Here is a 24,185-nt window from a genome sequence, read left to right as displayed (position 1 = left end):
ACGAGATGTGCTGTCTCTAGGAAAGCAAAGATCCCCACTGCTGTTGTGCCTGTAGATAGGGTGCCAAGGGAAGGTGAAGACCAGCAAGAGCTTTCCGGGCTGCGACCTTCCTTGTGGGAGCAGGCGCCGGACGTTTGCCTTTTCGGAAAGAGGTTCTGCCAAGGACGAGCACCACAAGATGTGCAGTCTCTAGGAAAGCCCAGATCCCCACTGCTGTTGTGCCTGTCGATAGGGCGCCAAGGGAAGGTGAAGACCAGCAAGAGCTTTCCGGGCTGCGACCTTCCTTGTGGGAGCAGGCGCCGGAAATTTGCCTTTTTGGAAAGAGGCTCTGCCGAGGACGAGCACCACGAGATGTGCTGTCTCTAGGAAAGCCCAGATCCCCACTGCTGTTGTGCCTGTAGAGAGGGCGCCAAGGGAAGGTGAAGACCAGCAAGAGCTTTCTGGGTATGCGACCTTCCTTGTGGGAGCAGGCGCCGGAAGTTTGCCTTTTTGGAAAGAGTTTCTGCCGAGGACGAGCACCACGAGATGTGCTGTCTCTAGGAAAGCCCACATCCCCACTGCTGTTATGCCTGTAGATAGGGCGCCAAGGGAAGGTGAAGACCAGCAAGAGCTTTCCGGGCTGCGACCTTCCTTGTGGGAGCAGGCGCCGGACGTTTGCCTTTTCGGAAAGAGGCTCTGCCGAGGACGAGCACCACGAGATGTGCTGTCTCTAGAAAAGCCCAGATCCCCACTGCTGTTGTGCCTGTCGATAGGGCGCCAAGGGAAGGTGAAGACCAGCAAGAGCTTTCAGGGCTGCGACCTTCCTTGTGGGAGCAAGCGCCGGACGTTTGCCTTTTCCGAAAGAGGTTCTGCCGAGGACGAGCACCACGAGATGTGCTGTCTCTAGGAAAGCCCAGATCCCCACTGCTGTTGTGCCTGTCGATAGGGCGCCAAGGGAAGGTGAAGACCAGCAAGAGCTTTCCGGGCTGCGACCTTCCTTGTGGGAGCAGGCGCCGGACGTTTGCCTTTTCGGAAAGAGGCTCTGCCGAGGACGAGCACCACGAGATGTGCTGTCTCTAGGAAAGCAAAGATCCCCACTGCTGTTGTGCCTGTAGATAGGGTGCCAAGGGAAGGTGAAGACCAGCAAGAGCTTTCAGGGCTGCGACCTTCCTTGTGGGAGCAGGCGCCGGACGTTTGCCTTTTCGGAAACAGGCTCTGCCGAGGAGGAGCACCACGAGATGTGCTGTCTCTAGGAAAGCCCAGATCCCCACTGCTGTTGTGCCTGTCGATAGGGTGCCAAGGGAAGGTGAAGACCAGCAAGAGCTTTCCGGGCTGCGACCTTCCTTGTGGGAGCAGGCGCCGGACGTTTGCCTTTTCGGAAAGAGGCTCTGCCGAGGACGAGCACCACGAGTTGTGCTGTCTCTAGGAAAGCAAAGATCCCCACTGCTGTTGTGCCTGTCGATAGGGTGCCAAGGGAAGGTGAAGATCAGCAAGAGCTTTCAGGGCTGCGACCTTCCTTGTGGGAGCAGGCGCCGGACGTTTGCCTTTTCGGAAAGAGGCTCTGCCGAGGAGGAGCACCACGAGATGTGCTGTCTCTAGGAAAGCCCAGATCCCCACTGCTGTTGTGCCTGTCGATAGGGTGCCAAGGGAAGGTGAAGACCAGCAAGAGCTTTCCGGGCTGCGACCTTCCTTGTGGGAGCAGGCGCCGGACGTTTGCCTTTTCGGAAAGAGGCTGTGCCGAGGACAAGCACCACGAGATGTGCTGTCTCTAGGAAAGCCCAGATCCCCACTGCTGTTGTGCCTGTAGATAGGGTGCCAAGGGAAGGTGAAGACCAACAAGAGCTTTCAGGGCTGCGACCTTCCTTGTGGGAGCAGGCACCGGACGTTTGCCTTTTCGGAAAGAGGCTCTGCCGAGGAGGAGCACCACGAGATGTGCTGTCTCTAGGAAAGCCCAGATCCCCACTGCTGTTGTGCCTGTCGATAGGGCGCCAAGGGAAGGTGAAGACCAGCAAGAGCTTTCAGGGCTGCGACCTTCCTTGTGGGAGCAGGCGCCGGACGTTTGCCTTTTCGGAAAGAGGCTCTGCCGAGGAGGAGCACCACGAGATGTGCTGTCTCTAGGAAAGCCCAGATCCCCACTGCTGTTGTGCCTGTCGATAGGGCGCCAAGGGAAGGTGAAGACCAGCAAGAGCTTTCCGGGCTGCGACCTTCCTTGTGGGAGCAGGCGCCGGACGTTTGCCTTTTCGGAAACAGGCTCTGCCGAGGACGAGCACCACGAGGTGTGCTGTCTCTAGGAAAGCCCAGATCCCCACTGCTGTTGTGCCTGTAGATAGGGTGCCAAGGGAAGGTGAAGACCAGCAAGAGCTTTCAGGGCTGCGACCTTCCTTGTGGGAGCAGGCGCCGGACTTTTGCCTTTTCGGAAACAGGCTCTGCCGAGGAGGAGCACCACGAGATGTGCTGTCTCTAGGAAAGCCCAGATCCCCACTGCTGTTGTGCCTGTCAATAGGGTGCCAAGGGAAGGTGAAGACCAGCAAGAGCTTTCCGGGCTGCGACCTTCCTTGTGGGAGCAGGCGCCGGACGTTTGCCTTTTCGGAAAGAGGCTCTGCCGAGGACGAGCACCACGAGATGTGCTGTCTCTAGGAAAGCAAAGATCCCCACTGCTGTTGTGCCTGTAGATAGGGTGCCAAGCGAAGGTGAAGACCAGCAAGAGCTTTCCGGGCTGCGACCTTCATTGTGGGAGCAGGCGCCGGACGTTTGCCTTTTCGGAAAGAGGCTCTGCCGAGGACGAGCACCACGAGATGTGCTGTCTCTAGGAAAGCCCAGATCCCCACTGCTGTTGTGACTGTCGATAGGGCGCCAAGGGAAGGTGAAGACCAGCAAGAGCTTTCCGGGCTGCGACCTTCCTTGTGGGAGCAAGCGCCGGACGTTTGCCTTTTCGGAAAGAGGTTCTGCCGAGAACGAGCACCAAGAGATGTGCTGTCTCTAGGAAAGCCCAGATCCCCACTGCTGTTGTGCCTGTCGATAGGGCGCCAAGGGAAGGTGAAGACCAGCAAGAGCTTTCTGGGTATGCGACCTTCCTTGTGGGAGCAGGCGCCGGACGTTTGCCTTTTCGGAAAGAGGTTCTGCCGAGGACGAGCACCACGAGATGTGCTGTCTCTAGGAAAGCCCAGATCCCCACTGCTGTTGTGCCTGTAGATAGGGCGCCAAGGGAAGGTGAAGACCAGCAACAGCTTTCCGGGCTGCGACCTTCCTTGTGGGAGCAGGCGCCGGACGTTTGCCTTTTCGGAAAGAGGCTCTGCCGAGGACGAGCACCACGAGATGTGCTGTCTCTAGGAAAGCCCAGATCCCCACTGCTGTTGTGCCTGTCGATAGGGCGCCAAGGGAAGGTGAAGACCAGCAAGAGCTTTCCGGGCTGCGACCTTCCTTGTGGGAGCAGGCGCCGGACGTTTGCCTTTTCGGAAACAGGCTCTGCCGAGGACGAGCACCACGAGGTGTGCTGTCTCTAGGAAAGCCCAGATCCCCACTGCTGTTGTGCCTGTAGATAGGGTGCCAAGGGAAGGTGAAGACCAGCAAGAGCTTTCAGGGCTGCGACCTTCCTTGTGGGAGCAGGCCCCGGACTTTTGCCTTTTCGGAAACAGGCTCTGCCGAGGACGAGCACCACGAGATGTGCTGTCTCTAGGAAAGCCCAGATCCCCACTGCTGTTGTGCCTGTCGATAGGGTGCCAAGGGAAGGTGAAGACCAGCAAGAGCTTTCAGGGCTGCGACCTTCCTTGTGGGAGCAGGCGCCGGACGTTTGCCTTTTCGGAAAGAGGCTCTGCCGAGGACGAGCACCACGAGATGTGCTGTCTCTAGGAAAGCAAAGATCCCCACTGCTGTTGTGCCTGTAGATAGGGTGCCAAGGGAAGGTGAAGTCCAGCAAGAGCTTTCCGGGCTGCGACCTTCCTTGTGGGAGCAGGCGCCGGACGTTTGCCTTTTCGGAAAGAGGTTCTGCCAAGGACGAGCACCACAAGATGTGCAGTCTCTAGGAAAGCCCAGATCCCCACTGCTGTTGTGCCTGTCGATAGGGCGCCAAGGGAAGGTGAAGACCAGCAAGAGCTTTCCGGGCTGCGACCTTCCTTGTGGGAGCAGGCGCCGGAAATTTGCCTTTTTGGAAAGAGGCTCTGCCGAGGACGAGCACCACGAGATGTGCTGTCTCTAGGAAAGCCCAGATCCCCACTGCTGTTGTGCCTGTAGAGAGGGCGCCAAGGGAAGGTGAAGACCAGCAAGAGCTTTCTGGGTATGCGACCTTCCTTGTGGGAGCAGGCGCCGGACGTTTGCCTTTTTGGAAAGAGGTTCTGCCGAGGACGAGCACCACGAGATGTGCTGTCTCTAGGAAAGCCCACATCCCCACTGCTGTTATGCCTGTAGATAGGGCGCCAAGGGAAGGTGAAGACCAGCAAGAGCTTTCCGGGCTGCGACCTTCCTTGTGGGAGCAGGCGCCGGACGTTTGCCTTTTCGGAAACAGGCTCTGCCGAGGACGAGCACCACGAGATGTGCTGTCTCTAGAAAAGCCCAGATCCCCACTGCTGTTGTGCCTGTCGATAGGGCGCCAAGGGAAGGTGAAGACCAGCAAGAGCTTTCAGGGCTGCGACCTTCCTTGTGGGAGCAAGCGCCGGACGTTTGCCTTTTCCGAAAGAGGTTCTGCCGAGGACGAGCACCACGAGATGTGCTGTCTCTAGGAAAGCCCAGATCCCCACTGCTGTTGTGCCTGTCGATAGGGCGCCAAGGGAAGGTGAAGACCAGCAAGAGCTTTCCGGGCTGCGACCTTCCTTGTGGGAGCAGGCGCCGGACGTTTGCCTTTTCGGAAAGAGGCTCTGCCGAGGACGAGCACCACGAGATGTGCTGTCTCTAGGAAAGCAAAGATCCCCACTGCTGTTGTGCCTGTAGATAGGGTGCCAAGGGAAGGTGAAGACCAGCAAGAGCTTTCAGGGCTGCGACCTTCCTTGTGGGAGCAGGCGCCGGACGTTTGCCTTTTCGGAAACAGGCTCTGCCGAGGAGGAGCACCACGAGATGTGCTGTCTCTAGGAAAGCCCAGATCCCCACTGCTGTTGTGCCTGTCGATAGGGTGCCAAGGGAAGGTGAAGACCAGCAAGAGCTTTCCGGGCTGCGACCTTCCTTGTGGGAGCAGGCGCCGGACGTTTGCCTTTTCGGAAAGAGGCTCTGCCGAGGACGAGCACCACGAGATGTGCTGTCTCTAGGAAAGCAAAGATCCCCACTGCTGTTGTGCCTGTCGATAGGGTGCCAAGGGAAGGTGAAGATCAGCAAGAGCTTTCAGGGCTGCGACCTTCCTTGTGGGAGCAGGCGCCGGACGTTTGCCTTTTCGGAAAGAGGCTCTGCCGAGGAGGAGCACCACGAGATGTGCTGTCTCTAGGAAAGCCCAGATCCCCACTGCTGTTGTGCCTGTCGATAGGGTGCCAAGGGAAGGTGAAGACCAGCAAGAGCTTTCCGGGCTGCGACCTTCCTTGTGGGAGCAGGCGCCGGACGTTTGCCTTTTCGGAAAGAGGCTGTGCCGAGGACAAGCACCACGAGATGTGCTGTCTCTAGGAAAGCCCAGATCCCCACTGCTGTTGTGCCTGTCGATAGGGTGCCAAGGGAAGGTGAAGACCAGCAAGAGCTTTCCGGGCTGCGACCTTCCTTGTGGGAGCAGGCGCCGGACGTTTGCCTTTTCGGAAACAGGCTCTGCCGAGGAGGAGCACCACGAGATGTGCTGTCTCTAGGAAAGCCCAGATCCCCACTGCTGTTGTGCCTGTCGATAGGGTGCCAAGGGAAGGTGAAGACCAGCAAGAGCTTTCCGGGCTGCGACCTTCCTTGTGGGAGCAGGCGCCGGACGTTTGCCTTTTCGGAAAGAGGCTCTGCCGAGGACGAGCACCACGAGATGTGCTGTCTCTAGGAAAGCAAAGATCCCCACTGCTGTTGTGCCTGTCGATAGGGTGCCAAGGGAAGGTGAAGACCAGCAAGAGCTTTCAGGGCTGCGACCTTCCTTGTGGGAGCAGGCGCCGGACGTTTGCCTTTTCGGAAAGAGGCTCTGCCGAGGACGAGCACCACGAGATGTGCTGTCTCTAGGAAAGCCCAGATCCCCACTGCTGTTGTGCCTGTCGATAGGGCGCCAAGGGAAGGTGAAGACCAGCAAGAGCTTTCCGGGCTGCGACCTTCCTTGTGGGAGCAGGCGCCGGACGTTTGCCTTTTCGGAAAGAGGCTGTGCCGAGGACAAGCACCACGAGATGTGCTGTCTCTAGGAAAGCCCAGATCCCCACTGCTGTTGTGCCTGTAGATAGGGTGCCAAGGGAAGGTGAAGACCAGCAAGAGCTTTCAGGGCTGCGACCTTCCTTGTGGGAGCAGGCGCCGGACGTTTGCCTTTTCGGAAAGAGGCTCTGCCGAGGAGGAGCACCACGAGATGTGCTGTCTCTAGGAAAGCCCAGATCCCCACTGCTGTTGTGCCTGTCGATAGGGCGCCAAGGGAAGGTGAAGACCAGCAAGAGCTTTCAGGGCTGCGACCTTCCTTGTGGGAGCAGGCGCCGGACGTTTGCCTTTTCGGAAACAGGCTCTGCCGAGGACGAGCACCACGAGATGTGCTGTCTCTAGGAAAGCCCAGATCCCCACTGCTGTTGTGCCTGTCGATAGGGCGCCAAGGGAAGGTGAAGACCAGCAAGAGCTTTCCGGGCTGCGACCTTCCTTGTGGGAGCAGGCGCCGGACGTTTGCCTTTTCGGAAACAGGCTCTGCCGAGGACGAGCACCACGAGGTGTGCTGTCTCTAGGAAAGCCCAGATCCCCACTGCTGTTGTGCCTGTAGATAGGGTGCCAAGGGAAGGTGAAGACCAGCAAGAGCTTTCAGGGCTGCGACCTTCCTTGTGGGAGCAGGCGCCGGACTTTTGCCTTTTCGGAAACAGGCTCTGCCGAGGAGGAGCACCACGAGATGTGCTGTCTCTAGGAAAGCCCAGATCCCCACTGCTGTTGTGCCTGTCAATAGGGTGCCAAGGGAAGGTGAAGACCAGCAAGAGCTTTCAGGGCTGCGACCTTCCTTGTGGGAGCAGGCGCCGGACGTTTGCCTTTTCGGAAAGAGGCTCTGCCGAGGAGGAGCACCACGAGATGTGCTGTCTCTAGGAAAGCCCAGATCCCCACTGCTGTTGTGCCTGTCGATAGGGCGCCAAGGGAAGGTGAAGACCAGCAAGAGCTTTCAGGGCTGCGACCTTCCTTGTGGGAGCAGGCGCCGGACGTTTGCCTTTTCGGAAAGAGGCTCTGCCGAGGAGGAGCACCACGAGATGTGCTGTCTCTAGGAAAGCCCAGATCCCCACTGCTGTTGTGCCTGTCGATAGGGCGCCAAGGGAAGGTGAAGACCAGCAAGAGCTTTCCGGGCTGCGACCTTCCTTGTGGGAGCAGGCGCCGGACGTTTGCCTTTTCGGAAACAGGCTCTGCCGAGGAGGAGCACCACGAGATGTGCTGTCTCTAGGAAAGCCCAGATCCCCACTGCTGTTGTGCCTGTCGATAGGGCGCCAAGGGAAGGTGAAGACCAGCAAGAGCTTTCCGGGCTGCGACCTTCCTTGTGGGAGCAGGCGCCAGACGTTTGCCTTTTCGGAAACAGGCTCTGCCGAGGACGAGCACCACGAGGTGTGCTGTCTCTAGGAAAGCCCAGATCCCCACTGCTGTTGTGCCTGTAGATAGGGTGCCAAGCGAAGGTGAAGACCAGCAAGAGCTTTCCGGGCTGCGACCTTCCTTGTGGGAGCAGGCGCCGGACTTTTGCCTTTTCGGAAACAGGCTCTGCCGAGGAGGAGCACCACGAGATGTGCTGTCTCTAGGAAAGCCCAGATCCCCACTGCTGTTGTGCCTGTCAATAGGGTGCCAAGGGAAGGTGAAGACCAGCAAGAGCTTTCCGGGCTGCGACCTTCCTTGTGGGAGCAGGCGCCGGACGTTTGCCTTTTCGGAAAGAGGCTCTGCCGAGGACGAGCACCACGAGATGTGCTGTCTCTAGGAAAGCAAAGATCCCCACTGCTGTTGTGCCTGTAGATAGGGTGCCAAGCGAAGGTGAAGACCAGCAAGAGCTTTCCGGGCTGCGACCTTCCTTGTGGGAGCAGGCGCCGGACGTTTGCCTTTTCGGAAAGAGGCTCTGCCGAGGAGGAGCACCACGAGATGTGCTGTCTCTAGGAAAGCCCAGATCCCCACTGCTGTTGTGCCTGTCGATAGGGCGCCAAGGGGAGGTGAAGACCAGCAAGATCTTTCACGGCTGCGACCTTCCTTGTGGGAGCAGGCGCCGGACGTTTGCCTTTTTGGAAAGAGGTTCTGCCGAGGACGAGCACCACGAGATGTGCTGTCTCTAGGAAAGCCCAGATCCCCACTGCTGTTGTGCCTGTCGATAGGGCGCCAAGGGAAGGTGAAGACCAGCAAGAGCTTTCCGGGCTGCGACCTTCCTTGTGGGAGCAAGCGCCGGACGTTTGCCTTTTCGGAAAGAGGTTCTGCCGAGAACGAGCACCAAGAGATGTGCTGTCTCTAGGAAAGCCCAGATCCCCACTGCTGTTGTGCCTGTCGATAGGGCGCCAAGGGAAGTTGAAGACCAGCAACAGCTTTCCGGGCTGCGACCTTCCTTGTGGGAGCAGGCGCCGGACGTTTGCCTTTTCGGAAAGAGGCTCTGCCGAGGACGAGCACCACGAGATGTGCTGTCTCTAGGAAAGCCCAGATCCCCACTGCTGTTGTGCCTGTCGATAGGGCGCCAAGGGAAGGTGAAGACCAGCAAGAGCTTTCCGGGCTGCGACCTTCCTTGTGGGAGCAGGCGCCGGACGTTTGCCTTTTCGGAAACAGGCTCTGCCGAGGACGAGCACCACGAGGTGTGCTGTCTCTAGGAAAGCCCAGATCCCCACTGCTGTTGTGCCTGTAGATAGGGTGCCAAGGGAAGGTGAAGACCAGCAAGAGCTTTCAGGGCTGCGACCTTCCTTGTGGGAGCAGGCCGCGGACTTTTGCCTTTTCGGAAACAGGCTCTGCCGAGGACGAGCACCACGAGATGTGCTGTCTCTAGGAAAGCCCAGATCCCCACTGCTGTTGTGCCTGTCGATAGGGTGCCAAGGGAAGGTGAAGACCAGCAACAGCTTTCAGGGCTGCGACCTTCCTTGTGGGAGCAGGCGCCGGACGTTTGCCTTTTCGGAAAGAGGCTCTGCCGAGGACGAGCACCACGAGATGTGCTGTCTCTAGGAAAGCCCAGATCCCCACTGCTGTTGTGCCTGTAGATAGGGTGCCAAGGGAAGGTGAAGACCAGCAAGAGCTTTCCGGGCTGCGACCTTCCTTGTGGGAGCAGGCGCCGGACGTTTGCCTTTTCGGAAAGAGGTTCTGCCAAGGACGAGCACCACAAAATGTGCAGTCTCTAGGAAAGCCCAGATCCCCACTGCTGTTGTGCCTGTCGATAGGGCGCCAAGGGAAGGTGAAGACCAGCAAGAGCTTTCCGGGCTGCGACCTTCCTTGTGGGAGCAGGCGCCGGAAATTTGCCTTTTTGGAAAGAGGCTCTGCCGAGGACGAGCACCACGAGATGTGCTGTCTCTAGGAAAGCCCAGATCCCCACTGCTGTTGTGCCTGTAGAGAGGGCGCCAAGGGAAGGTGAAGACCAGCAAGAGCTTTCTGGGTATGCGACCTTCCTTGTGGGAGCAGGCGCCGGACGTTTGCCTTTTTGGAAAGAGGTTCTGCCGAGGACGAGCACCACGAGATGTGCTGTCTCTAGGAAAGCCCACATCCCCACTGCTGTTATGCCTGTAGATAGGGCGCCAAGGGAAGGTGAAGACCAGCAAGAGCTTTCCGGGCTGCGACCTTCCTTGTGGGAGCAGGCGCCGGACGTTTGCCTTTTCGGAAACAGGCTCTGCCGAGGACGAGCACCACGAGATGTGCTGTCTCTAGAAAAGCCCAGATCCCCACTGCTGTTGTGCCTGTCGATAGGGCGCCAAGGGAAGGTGAAGACCAGCAAGAGCTTTCAGGGCTGCGACCTTCCTTGTGGGAGCAAGCGCCGGACGTTTGCCTTTTCCGAAAGAGGTTCTGCCGAGGACGAGCACCACGAGATGTGCTGTCTCTAGGAAAGCCCAGATCCCCACTGCTGTTGTGCCTGTCGATAGGGCGCCAAGGGAAGGTGAAGACCAGCAAGAGCTTTCCGGGCTGCGACCTTCCTTGTGGGAGCAGGCGCCGGACATTTGCCTTTTCGGAAAGAGGCTCTGCCGAGGACGAGCACCACGAGATGTGCTGTCTCTAGGAAAGCAAAGATCCCCACTGCTGTTGTGCCTGTAGATAGGGTGCCAAGGGAAGGTGAAGACCAGCAAGAGCTTTCCGGGCTGCGACCTTCCTTGTGGGAGCAGGCGCCGGACGTTTGCCTTTTCGGAAACAGGCTCTGCCGAGGAGGAGCACCACGAGATGTGCTGTCTCTAGGAAAGCCCAGATCCCCACTGCTGTTGTGCCTGTCGATAGGGTGCCAAGGGAAGGTGAAGACCAGCAAGAGCTTTCCGGGCTGCGACCTTCCTTGTGGGAGCAGGCGCCGGACGTTTGCCTTTTCGGAAAGAGGCTCTGCCGAGGACGAGCACCACGAGATGTGCTGTCTCTAGGAAAGCAAAGATCCCCACTGCTGTTGTGCCTGTCGATAGGGTGCCAAGGGAAGGTGAAGATCAGCAAGAGCTTTCAGGGCTGCGACCTTCCTTGTGGGAGCAGGCGCCGGACGTTTGCCTTTTCGGAAAGAGGCTCTGCCGAGGAGGAGCACCACGAGATGTGCTGTCTCTAGGAAAGCCCAGATCCCCACTGCTGTTGTGCCTGTCGATAGGGTGCCAAGGGAAGGTGAAGACCAGCAAGAGCTTTCCGGGCTGCGACCTTCCTTGTGGGAGCAGGCGCCGGACGTTTGCCTTTTCGGAAAGAGGCTGTGCCGAGGACAAGCACCACGAGATGTGCTGTCTCTAGGAAAGCCCAGATCCCCACTGCTGTTGTGCCTGTAGATAGGGTGCCAAGGGAAGGTGAAGACCAGCAAGAGCTTTCAGGGCTGCGACCTTCCTTGTGGGAGCAGGCGCCGGACGTTTGCCTTTTCGGAAAGAGGCTCTGCCGAGGAGGAGCACCACGAGATGTGCTGTCTCTAGGAAAGCCCAGATCCCCACTGCTGTTGTGCCTGTCGATAGGGCGCCAAGGGAAGGTGAAGACCAGCAAGAGCTTTCAGGGCTGCGACCTTCCTTGTGGGAGCAGGCGCCGGACGTTTGCCTTTTCGGAAAGAGGCTCTGCCGAGGAGGAGCACCACGAGATGTGCTGTCTCTAGGAAAGCCCAGATCCCCACTGCTGTTGTGCCTGTCGATAGGGCGCCAAGGGAAGGTGAAGACCAGCAAGAGCTTTCCGGGCTGCGACCTTCCTTGTGGGAGCAGGCGCCGGACGTTTGCCTTTTCGGAAACAGGCTCTGCCGAGGACGAGCACCACGAGGTGTGCTGTCTCTAGGAAAGCCCAGATCCCCACTGCTGTTGTGCCTGTAGATAGGGTGCCAAGGGAAGGTGAAGACCAGCAAGAGCTTTCAGGGCTGCGACCTTCCTTGTGGGAGCAGGCCCCGGACTTTTGCCTTTTCGGAAACAGGCTCTGCCGAGGACGAGCACCACGAGATGTGCTGTCTCTAGGAATGCCCAGATCCCCACTGCTGTTGTGCCTGTCGATAGGGTGCCAAGGGAAGGTGAAGACCAGCAACAGCTTTCAGGGCTGCGACCTTCCTTGTGGGAGCAGGCGCCGGACGTTTGCCTTTTCGGAAAGAGGCTCTGCCGAGGACGAGCACCACGAGATGTGCTGTCTCTAGGAAAGCAAAGATCCCCACTGCTGTTGTGCCTGTAGATAGGGTGCCAAGGGAAGGTGAAGACCAGCAAGAGCTTTCAGGGCTGCGACCTTCCTTGTGGGAGCAGGCGCCGGACGTTTGCCTTTTCGGAAAGAGGCTCTGCCGAGGACGAGCACCACGAGATGTGCTGTCTCTAGGAAAGCCCAGATCCCCACTGCTGTTGTGCCTGTCGATAGGGCGCCAAGGGAAGGTGAAGACCAGCAAGAGCTTTCTGGGTATGCGACCTTCCTTGTGGGAGCAGGCGCCGGACGTTTGCCTTTTCGGAAAGAGGTTCTGCCGAGGACGAGCACCACGAGATGTGCTGTCTCTAGGAAAGCCCAGATCCCCACTGCTGTTGTGCCTGTAGATAGGGCGCCAAGGGAAGGTGAAGACCAGCAAGAGCTTTCCGGGCTGCGACCTTCCTTGTGGGAGCAGGCGCCGGACGTTTGCCTTTTCGGAAAGAGGCTCTGCCGAGGACGAGCACCACGAGATGTGCTGTCTCTAGGAAAGCCCAGATCCCCACTGCTGTTGTGCCTGTCGATAGGGCGCCAAGGGAAGGTGAAGACCAGCAAGAGCTTTCCGGGCTGCGACCTTCCTTGTGGGAGCAGGCGCCGGACGTTTGCCTTTTCGGAAACAGGCTCTGCCGAGGACGAGCACCACGAGGTGTGCTGTCTCTAGGAAAGCCCAGATCCCCACTGCTGTTGTGCCTGTAGATAGGGTGCCAAGGGAAGGTGAAGACCAGCAAGAGCTTTCCGGGCTGCGACCTTCCTTGTGGGAGCAGGCGCCGGACGTTTGCCTTTTCGGAAAGAGGTTCTGCCGAGGACGAGCACCACGAGATGTGCTGTCTCTAGGAAAGCCCAGATCCCCACTGCTGTTGTGCCTGTAGAGAGGGCGCCAAGGGAAGGTGAAGACCAGCAAGAGCTTTCTGGGTATGCGACCTTCCTTGTGGGAGCAGGCGCCGGACGTTTGCCTTTTCGGAAAGAGGTTCTGCCGAGGACGAGCACCACGAGATGTGCTGTCTCTAGGAAAGCCCACATCCCCACTGCTGTTATGCCTGTAGATAGGGCGCCAAGGGAAGGTGAAGACCAGCAAGAGCTTTCCGGGCTGCGACCTTCCTTGTGGGAGCAGGCGCAGGACGTTTGCCTTTTCGGAAAGAGGTTCTGCCGAGGACGAGCACCACGAGATGTGCTGTCTCTAGGAAAGCAAAGATCCCCACTGCTGTTGTGCCTGTCGATAGGGCGCCAAGGGAAGGTGAAGACCAGCAAGAGCTTTCCGGGCTGCGACCTTCCTTGTGGGAGCAAGCGCCGGACGTTTGCCTTTTCGGAAAGAGGTTCTGCCGAGAACGAGCACCACGAGATGTGCTGTCTCTAGGAAAGCCCAGATCCCCACTGCTGTTGTGCCTGTAGATAGGGCGCCAAGGGAAGGTGAAGACCAGGAAGAGCTTTCAGGGCTGCGACCTTCCTTGTGGGAGCAGGCGCCGGACGTTTGCCTTTTCGGAAACAGGCTCTGCCGAGGGCGAGCACCACGAGATGTGCTGTCTCTAGAAAAGCCCAGATCCCCACTGCTGTTGTGCCTGTCGATAGGGCGCCAAGGGAAGGTGAAGACCAGCAAGAGCTTTCCGGGCTGCGACCTTCCTTGTGGGAGCAAGCGCCGGACGTTTGCCTTTTCCGAAAGAGGTTCTGCCGAGGACGAGCACCACGAGATGTGCTGTCTCTAGGAAAGCCCAGATCCCCACTGCTGTTGTGCCTGTCGATAGGGCGCCAAGGGAAGGTGAAGACCAGCAAGAGCTTTGCGGGCTGCGACCTTCCTTGTGGGAGCAGGCGCCGGACGTTTGCCTTTTCGGAAAGAGGTTCTGCCAAGGACGAGCACCACAAGATGTGCAGTCTCTAGGAAAGCCCAAATCCCCACTGCTGTTGTGACTGTAGAGAGGGCGCCAAGGGAAGGTGAAGACCAGCAACAGCTTTCCGGGCTGCGACCTTCCTTGTGGGAGCAGGCGCCGGACATTTGCCTTTTCGGAAAGAGGCTCTGCCGAGGACGAGCACCACGAGATGTGCTGTCTCTAGGAAAGCCCAGATCCCCACTGCTGTTGTGCCTGTAGAGAGGGTGCCAAGGGAAGGTGAAGAGCAGCAAGAGCTTTCCGGGCTGCGACCTTCCTTGTGGGAGCAGGCGCCGGACGTTTGCCTTTTCGGAAAGAGGCTCTGCCGAGGACGAGCACCACGAGATGTGCTGTCTCTAGGAAAGCCCAGATCCCCACTGCTGTTGTGCCTGTAGAGAGGGCGCCAAGGGAAGGTGAAGACCAGCAAGAGCTTTCTGGGTATGCGACCTTCTTTGTGGGAGCAGGCGCCGGACGTTTGCCTTTTCGGAAAGAGGTTCTGCCGAGGACGAGCACCACGAGATGTGCTGTCTCTAGGAAAGCCCACATCCCCACTGCTGTTATGCCTGTAGATAGGGCGCCAAGGGAAGGTGAAGACCAGCAAGAGCTTTCCGGGCTGCGACCTTCCTTGTGGGAGCAGGCGCCGGACGTTTGCCTTTTCGGAAAGAGGCTCTGCCGAGGACGAGCACCACGAGATGTGCTGTCTCTAGGAAAGCCCAGATCCCCACTGCTGTTGTGCCTGTCGATAGGGCGCCAAGGGGAGGTGAAGACCAGCAAGATCTTTCACGGCTGCGACCTTCCTTGTGGGAGCAGGCGCCGGACGTTTGCCTTTTTGGAAAGAGGTTCTGCCGAGGACGAGCACCACGAGATGTGCTGTCTCTAGGAAAGCCCAGATCCCCACTGCTGTTGTGCCTGTCGATAGGGCGCCAAGGGAAGGTGAAGACCAGCAAGAGCTTTCCGGGCTGCGACCTTCCTTGTGGGAGCAAGCGCCGGACGTTTGCCTTTTCGGAAAGAGGTTCTGCCGAGAACGAGCACCACGAGATGTGCTGTCTCTAGGAAAGCCCAGATCCCCACTGCTGTTGTGCCTGTCGATAGGGCGCCAAGGGAAGTTGAAGACCAGCAAGAGCTTTCTGGGTATGCGACCTTCCTTGTGGGAGCAGGCGCCGGACGTTTGCCTTTTCGGAAAGAGGTTCTGCCGAGGACGAGCACCACGAGATGTGCTGTCTCTAGGAAAGCCCAGATCCCCACTGCTGTTGTGCCTGTAGATAGGGCGCCAAGGGAAGGTGAAGACCAGCAACAGCTTTCCGGGCTGCGACCTTCCTTGTGGGAGCAGGCGCCGGACGTTTGCCTTTTCGGAAAGAGGCTCTGCCGAGGACGAGCACCACGAGATGTGCTGTCTCTAGGAAAGCCCAGATCCCCACTGCTGTTGTGCCTGTCGATAGGACGCCAAGGGAAGGTGAAGACCAGCAAGAGCTTTCCGGGCTGCGACCTTCCTTGTGGGAGCAGGCGCCGGACGTTTGCCTTTTCGGAAACAGGCTCTGCCGAGGACGAGCACCACGAGGTGTGCTGTCTCTAGGAAAGCCCAGATCCCCACTGCTGTTGTGCCTGTAGATAGGGTGCCAAGGGAAGGTGAAGACCAGCAAGAGCTTTGCGGGCTGCGACCTTCCTTGTGGGAGCAGGCCCCGGACTTTTGCCTTTTCGGAAACAGGCTCTGCCGAGGACGAGCACCACGAGATGTGCTGTCTCTAGGAAAGCCCAGATCCCCACTGCTGTTTTGCCTGTCGATAGGGTGCCAAGGGAAGGTGAAGACCAGCAACAGCTTTCAGGGCTGCGACCTTCCTTGTGGGAGCAGGCGCCGGACGTTTGCCTTTTCGGAAAGAGGCTCTGCCGAGGACGAGCACCACGAGATGTGCTGTCTCTAGGAAAGCAAAGATCCCCACTGCTGTTGTGCCTGTAGATAGGGTGCCAAGGGAAGGTGAAGACCAGCAAGAGCTTTCCGGGCTGCGACCTTCCTTGTGGGAGCAGGCGCCGGACGTTTGCCTTTTCGGAAAGAGGTTCTGCCGAGAACGAGCACCACAAGATGTGCAGTCTCTAGGAAAGCCCAGATCCCCACTGCTGTTGTGCCTGTCGATAGGGCGCCAAGGGAAGGTGAAGACCAGCAAGAGCTTTCCGGGCTGCGACCTTCCTTGTGGGAGCAGGCGCCGGAAATTTGCCTTTTTGGAAAGAGGCTCTGCCGAGGACGAGCACCACGAGATGTGCTGTCTCTAGGAAAGCCCAGATCCCCACTGCTGTTGTGCCTGTAGAGAGGGCGCCAAGGGAAGGTGAAGACCAGCAAGAGCTTTCTGGGTATGCGACCTTCCTTGTGGGAGCAGGCGCCGGACGTTTGCCTTTTTGGAAAGAGGTTCTGCCGAGGACGAGCACCACGAGATGTGCTGTCTCTAGGAAAGCCCACATCCCCACTGCTGTTATGCCTGTAGATAGGGCGCCAAGGGAAGGTGAAGAGCAGCAAGAGCTTTCCGGGCTGCGACCTTCCTTGTGGGAGCAGGCGCCGGACGTTTGCCTTTTCGGAAACAGGCTCTGCCGAGGACGAGCACCACGAGATGTGCTGTCTCTAGAAAAGCCCAGATCCCCACTGCTGTTGTGCCTGTCGATAGGGCGCCAAGGGAAGGTGAAGACCAGCAAGAGCTTTCCGGGCTGCGACCTTCCTTGTGGGAGCAGGCGCCGGACGTTTGCCTTTTCGGAAAGAGGCTCTGCCGAGGACGAGCACCACGAGATGTGCTGTCTCTAGGAAAGCAAAGATCCCCACTGCTGTTGTGCCTGTAGATAGGGTGCCAAGGGAAGGTGAAGACCAGCAAGAGCTTTCAGGGCTGCGACCTTCCTTGTGGGAGCAGGCGCCGGACGTTTGCCTTTTCGGAAACAGGCTCTGCCGAGGAGGAGCACCACGAGATGTGCTGTCTCTAGGAAAGCCCAGATCCCCACTGCTGTTGTGCCTGTCGATAGGGTGCCAAGGGAAGGTGAAGACCAGCAAGAGCTTTCCGGGCTGCGACCTTCCTTGTGGGAGCAGGCGCCGGACGTTTGCCTTTTCGGAAAGAGGCTCTGCCGAGGACGAGCACCACGAGATGTGCTGTCTCTAGGAAAGCAAAGATCCCCACTGCTGTTGTGCCTGTCGATAGGGTGCCAAGGGAAGGTGAAGATCAGCAAGAGCTTTCAGGGCTGCGACCTTCCTTGTGGGAGCAGGCGCCGGACGTTTGCCTTTTCGGAAAGAGGCTCTGCCGAGGAGGAGCACCACGAGATGTGCTGTCTCTAGGAAAGCCCAGATCCCCACTGCTGTTGTGCCTGTCGATAGGGTGCCAAGGGAAGGTGAAGACCAGCAAGAGCTTTCCGGGCTGCGACCTTCCTTGTGGGAGCAGGCGCCGGACGTTTGCCTTTTCGGAAAGAGGCTGTGCCGAGGACAAGCACCACGAGATGTGCTGTCTCTAGGAAAGCCCAGATCCCCACTGCTGTTGTGCCTGTAGATAGGGTGCCAAGGGAAGGTGAAGACCAGCAAGAGCTTTCAGGGCTGCGACCTTCCTTGTGGGAGCAGGCGCCGGACGTTTGCCTTTTCGGAAAGAGGCTCTGCCGAGGAGGAGCACCACGAGATGTGCTGTCTCTAGGAAAGCCCAGATCCCCACTGCTGTTGTGCCTGTCGATAGGGCGCCAAGGGAAGGTGAAGACCAGCAAGAGCTTTCAGGGCTGCGACCTTCCTTGTGGGAGCAGGCGCCGGACGTTTGCCTTTTCGGAAAGAGGCTCTGCCGAGGAGGAGCACCACGAGATGTGCTGTCTCTAGGAAAGCCCAGATCCCCACTGCTGTTGTGCCTGTCGATAGGGCGCCAAGGGAAGGTGAAGACCAGCAAGAGCTTTCCGGGCTGCGACCTTCCTTGTGGGAGCAGGCGCCGGACGTTTGCCTTTTCGGAAACAGGCTCTGCCGAGGACGAGCACCACGAGGTGTGCTGTCTCTAGGAAAGCCCAGATCCCCACTGCTGTTGTGCCTGTAGATAGGGTGCCAAGGGAAGGTGAAGACCAGCAAGAGCTTTCAGGGCTGCGACCTTCCTTGTGGGAGCAGGCCCCGGACTTTTGCCTTTTCGGAAACAGGCTCTGCCGAGGACGAGCACCACGAGATGTGCTGTCTCTAGGAATGCCCAGATCCCCACTGCTGTTGTGCCTGTCGATAGGGTGCCAAGGGAAGGTGAAGACCAGCAACAGCTTTCAGGGCTGCGACCTTCCTTGTGGGAGCAGGCGCCGGACGTTTGCCTTTTCGGAAAGAGGCTCTGCCGAGGACGAGCACCACGAGATGTGCTGTCTCTAGGAAAGCAAAGATCCCCACTGCTGTTGTGCCTGTAGATAGGGTGCCAAGGGAAGGTGAAGACCAGCAAGAGCTTTCAGGGCTGCGACCTTCCTTGTGGGAGCAGGCGCCGGACGTTTGCCTTTTCGGAAAAAGGCTCTGCCGAGGACGAGCACCACGAGATGTGCTGTCTCTAGGAAAGCCCAGATCCCCACTGCTGTTGTGCCTGTCGATAGGGCGCCAAGGGGAGGTGAAGACCAGCAAGATCTTTCACGGCTGCGACCTTCCTTGTGGGAGCAGGCGCCGGACGTTTGCCTTTTTGGAAAGAGGTTCTGCCGAGGACGAGCACCACGAGATGTGCTGTCTCTAGGAAAGCCCAGATCCCCACTGCTGTTGTGCCTGTCGATAGGGCGCCAAGGGAAGGTGAAGACCAGCAAGAGCTTTCCGGGCTGCGACCTTCCTTGTGGGAGCAAGCGCCGGACGTTTGCCTTTTTGGAAAGAGGTTCTGCCGAGAACGAGCACCACGAGATGTGCTGTCTCTAGGAAAGCCCAGATCCCCACTGCTGTTGTGCCTGTCGATAGGGCGCCAAGGGAAGGTGAAGACCAGCAAGAGCTTTCTGGGTATGCGACCTTCCTTGTGGGAGCAGGCGCCGGACGTTTGCCTTTTCGGAAAGAGGTTCTGCCGAGGACGAGCACCACGAGATGTGCTGTCTCTAGGAAAGCCCAGATCCCCACTGCTGTTGTGCCTGTCGATAGGGCGCCAAGGGAAGGTGAAGACCAGCAAGAGCTTTCCGGGCTGCGACCTTCCTTGTGGGAGCAGGCGCCGGACGTTTGCCTTTTCGGAAACAGGCTCTGCCGAGGACGAGCACCACGAGGTGTGCTGTCTCTAGGAAAGCCCAGATCCCCACTGCTGTTGTGCCTGTAGATAGGGTGCCAAGGGAAGGTGAAGACCAGCAAGAGCTTTCAGGGCTGCGACCTTCCTTGTGGGAGCAGGCCCCGGACGTTTGCCTTTTCGGAAACAGGCTCTGCCGAGGACGAGCACCACGAGATGTGCTGTCTCTAGGAAAGCCCAGATCCCCACTGCTGTTGTGCCTGTAGAGAGGGCGCCAAGGGAAGGTGAAGACCAGCAAGAGCTTTCTGGGTATGCGACCTTCCTTGTGGGAGCAGGCGCCGGACGTTTGCCTTTTCGGAAAGAGGTTCTGCCGAGGACGAGCACCACGAGATGTGCTGTCTCTAGGAAAGCCCACATCCCCACTGCTGTTATGCCTGTAGATAGGGCGCCAAGGGAAGGTGAAGACCAGCAAGAGCTTTCCGGGCTGCGACCTTCCTTGTGGGAGCAGGCGCAGGACGTTTGCCTTTTCGGAAAGAGGTTCTGCCGAGGACGAGCACCACGAGATGTGCTGTCTCTAGGAAAGCAAAGATCCCCACTGCTGTTGTGCCTGTCGATAGGGCGCCAAGGGAAGGTGAAGACCAGCAAGAGCTTTCCGGGCTGCGACCTTCCTTGTGGGAGCAAGCGCCGGACGTTTGCCTTTTCGGAAAGAGGTTCTGCCGAGAACGAGCACCACGAGATGTGCTGTCTCTAGGAAAGCCCAGATCCCCACTGCTGTTGTGCCTGTAGATAGGGCGCCAAGGGAAGGTGAAGACCAGGAAGAGCTTTCAGGGCTGCGACCTTCCTTGTGGGAGCAGGCGCCGGACGTTTGCCTTTTCGGAAACAGGCTCTGCCGAGGGCGAGCACCACGAGATGTGCTGTCTCTAGAAAAGCCCAGATCCCCACTGCTGTTGTGCCTGTCGATAGGGCGCCAAGGGAAGGTGAAGACCAGCAAGAGCTTTCAGGGCTGCGACCTTCCTTGTGGGAGCAAGCGCCGGACGTTTGCCTTTTCCGAAAGAGGTTCTGCCGAGGACGAGCACCACGAGATGTGCTGTCTCTAGGAAAGCCCAGATCCCCACTGCTGTTGTGCCTGTCGATAGGGCGCCAAGGGAAGGTGAAGACCAGCAAGAGCTTTGCGGGCTGCGACCTTCCTTGTGGGAGCAGGCGCCGGACGTTTGCCTTTTCGGAAAGAGGCTGTGCCGAGGACAAGCACCACGAGATGTGCTGTCTCTAGGAAAGCCCAGATCCCCACTGCTGTTGTGCCTGTAGATAGGGTGCCAAGGGAAGGTGAAGACCAGCAAGAGCTTTCAGGGCTGCGACCTTCCTTGTGGGAGCAGGCGCCGGACGTTTGCCTTTTCGGAAAGAGGCTCTGCCGAGGAGGAGCACCACGAGATGTGCTGTCTCTAGGAAAGCCCAGATCCCCACTGCTGTTGTGCCTGTCGATAGGGCGCCAAGGGAAGGTGAAGACCAGCAAGAGCTTTCAGGGCTGCGACCTTCCTTGTGGGAGCAGGCGCCGGACGTTTGCCTTTTCGGAAAGAGGCTCTGCCGAGGAGGAGCACCACGAGATGTGCTGTCTCTAGGAAAGCCCAGATCCCCACTGCTGTTGTGCCTGTCGATAGGGCGCCAAGGGAAGGTGAAGACCAGCAAGAGCTTTCCGGGCTGCGACCTTCCTTGTGGGAGCAGGCGCCGGACGTTTGCCTTTTCGGAAACAGGCTCTGCCGAGGACGAGCACCACGAGGTGTGCTGTCTCTAGGAAAGCCCAGATCCCCACTGCTGTTGTGCCTGTAGATAGGGTGCCAAGGGAAGGTGAAGACCAGCAAGAGCTTTCAGGGCTGCGACCTTCCTTGTGGGAGCAGGCCCCGGACTTTTGCCTTTTCGGAAACAGGCTCTGCCGAGGACGAGCACCACGAGATGTGCTGTCTCTAGGAATGCCCAGATCCCCACTGCTGTTGTGCCTGTCGATAGGGTGCCAAGGGAAGGTGAAGACCAGCAACAGCTTTCAGGGCTGCGACCTTCCTTGTGGGAGCAGGCGCCGGACGTTTGCCTTTTCGGAAAGAGGCTCTGCCGAGGACGAGCACCACGAGATGTGCTGTCTCTAGGAAAGCAAAGATCCCCACTGCTGTTGTGCCTGTAGATAGGGTGCCAAGGGAAGGTGAAGACCAGCAAGAGCTTTCAGGGCTGCGACCTTCCTTGTGGGAGCAGGCGCCGGACGTTTGCCTTTTCGGAAAGAGGCTCTGCCGAGGACGAGCACCACGAGATGTGCTGTCTCTAGGAAAGCCCAGATCCCCACTGCTGTTGTGCCTGTCGATAGGGCGCCAAGGGAAGGTGAAGACCAGCAAGAGCTTTCTGGGTATGCGACCTTCCTTGTGGGAGCAGGCGCCGGACGTTTGCCTTTTCGGAAAGAGGTTCTGCCGAGGACGAGCACCACGAGATGTGCTGTCTCTAGGAAAGCCCAGATCCCCACTGCTGTTGTGCCTGTAGATAGGGCGCCAAGGGAAGGTGAAGACCAGCAAGAGCTTTCCGGGCTGCGACCTTCCTTGTGGGAGCAGGCGCCGGACGTTTGCCTTTTCGGAAAGAGGCTCTGCCGAGGACGAGCACCACGAGATGTGCTGTCTCTAGGAAAGCCCAGATCCCCACTGCTGTTGTGCCTGTCGATAGGGCGCCAAGGGAAGGTGAAGACCAGCAAGAGCTTTCCGGGCTGCGACCTTCCTTGTGGGAGCAGGCGCCGGACGTTTGCCTTTTCGGAAACAGGCTCTGCCGAGGACGAGCACCACGAGGTGTGCTGTCTCTAGGAAAGCCCAGATCCCCACTGCTGTTGTGCCTGTAGATAGGGTGCCAAGGGAAGGTGAAGACCAGCAAGAGCTTTCCGGGCTGCGACCTTCCTTGTGGGAGCAGGCGCCGGACGTTTGCCTTTTCGGAAAGAGGTTCTGCCGAGGACGAGCACCACGAGATGTGCTGTCTCTAGGAAAGCCCAGATCCCCACTGCTGTTGTGCCTGTAGAGAGGGCGCCAAGGGAAGGTGAAGACCAGCAAGAGCTTTCTGGGTATGCGACCTTCCTTGTGGGAGCAGGCGCCGGACGTTTGCCTTTTCGGAAAGAGGTTCTGCCGAGGACGAGCACCACGAGATGTGCTGTCTCTAGGAAAGCCCACATCCCCACTGCTGTTATGCCTGTAGATAGGGCGCCAAGGGAAGGTGAAGACCAGCAAGAGCTTTCCGGGCTGCGACCTTCCTTGTGGGAGCAGGCGCAGGACGTTTGCCTTTTCGGAAAGAGGTTCTGCCGAGGACGAGCACCACGAGATGTGCTGTCTCTAGGAAAGCAAAGATCCCCACTGCTGTTGTGCCTGTCGATAGGGCGCCAAGGGAAGGTGAAGACCAGCAAGAGCTTTCCGGGCTGCGACCTTCCTTGTGGGAGCAAGCGCCGGACGTTTGCCTTTTCGGAAAGAGGTTCTGCCGAGAACGAGCACCACGAGATGTGCTGTCTCTAGGAAAGCCCAGATCCCCACTGCTGTTGTGCCTGTAGATAGGGCGCCAAGGGAAGGTGAAGACCAGGAAGAGCTTTCAGGGCTGCGACCTTCCTTGTGGGAGCAGGCGCCGGACGTTTGCCTTTTCGGAAACAGGCTCTGCCGAGGGCGAGCACCACGAGATGTGCTGTCTCTAGAAAAGCCCAGATCCCCACTGCTGTTGTGCCTGTCGATAGGGCGCCAAGGGAAGGTGAAGACCAGCAAGAGCTTTCCGGGCTGCGACCTTCCTTGTGGGAGCAAGCGCCGGACGTTTGCCTTTTCCGAAAGAGGTTCTGCCGAGGACGAGCACCACGAGATGTGCTGTCTCTAGGAAAGCCCAGATCCCCACTGCTGTTGTGCCTGTCGATAGGGCGCCAAGGGAAGGTGAAGACCAGCAAGAGCTTTGCGGGCTGCGACCTTCCTTGTGGGAGCAGGCGCCGGACGTTTGCCTTTTCGGAAAGAGGTTCTGCCAAGGACGAGCACCACAAGATGTGCAGTCTCTAGGAAAGCCCAAATCCCCACTGCTGTTGTGACTGTAGAGAGGGCGCCAAGGGAAGGTGAAGACCAGCAACAGCTTTCCGGGCTGCGACCTTCCTTGTGGGAGCAGGCGCCGGACATTTGCCTTTTCGGAAAGAGGCTCTGCCGAGGACGAGCACCACGAGATGTGCTGTCTCTAGGAAAGCCCAGATCCCCACTGCTGTTGTGCCTGTAGAGAGGGTGCCAAGGGAAGGTGAAGAGCAGCAAGAGCTTTCCGGGCTGCGACCTTCCTTGTGGGAGCAGGCGCCGGACGTTTGCCTTTTCGGAAAGAGGCTCTGCCGAGGACGAGCACCACGAGATGTGCTGTCTCTAGGAAAGCCCAGATCCCCACTGCTGTTGTGCCTGTAGAGAGGGCGCCAAGGGAAGGTGAAGACCAGCAAGAGCTTTCTGGGTATGCGACCTTCTTTGTGGGAGCAGGCGCCGGACGTTTGCCTTTTCGGAAAGAGGTTCTGCCGAGGACGAGCACCACGAGATGTGCTGTCTCTAGGAAAGCCCACATCCCCACTGCTGTTATGCCTGTAGATAGGGCGCCAAGGGAAGGTGAAGACCAGCAAGAGCTTTCCGGGCTGCGACCTTCCTTGTGGGAGCAGGCGCCGGACGTTTGCCTTTTCGGAAAGAGGCTCTGCCGAGGACGAGCACCACGAGATGTGCTGTCTCTAGGAAAGCCCAGATCCCCACTGCTGTTGTGCCTGTCGATAGGGCGCCAAGGGGAGGTGAAGACCAGCAAGATCTTTCACGGCTGCGACCTTCCTTGTGGGAGCAGGCGCCGGACGTTTGCCTTTTTGGAAAGAGGTTCTGCCGAGGACGAGCACCACGAGATGTGCTGTCTCTAGGAAAGCCCAGATCCCCACTGCTGTTGTGCCTGTCGATAGGGCGCCAAGGGAAGGTGAAGACCAGCAAGAGCTTTCCGGGCTGCGACCTTCCTTGTGGGAGCAAGCGCCGGACGTTTGCCTTTTCGGAAAGAGGTTCTGCCGAGAACGAGCACCACGAGATGTGCTGTCTCTAGGAAAGCCCAGATCCCCACTGCTGTTGTGCCTGTCGATAGGGCGCCAAGGGAAGTTGAAGACCAGCAAGAGCTTTCTGGGTATGCGACCTTCCTTGTGGGAGCAGGCGCCGGACGTTTGCCTTTTCGGAAAGAGGTTCTGCCGAGGACGAGCACCACGAGATGTGCTGTCTCTAGGAAAGCCCAGATCCCCACTGCTGTTGTGCCTGTAGATAGGGCGCCAAGGGAAGGTGAAGACCAGCAACAGCTTTCCGGGCTGCGACCTTCCTTGTGGGAGCAG

This window comes from Harpia harpyja, chromosome 17, assembly GCF_026419915.1.
Source record: "Harpia harpyja isolate bHarHar1 chromosome 17, bHarHar1 primary haplotype, whole genome shotgun sequence".
Lineage (NCBI taxonomy): Eukaryota > Metazoa > Chordata > Aves > Accipitriformes > Accipitridae > Harpia > Harpia harpyja.
The sequence above is the reverse complement of the archived record's forward strand: the minus strand, read 5'-3'. Positions refer to the sequence as shown.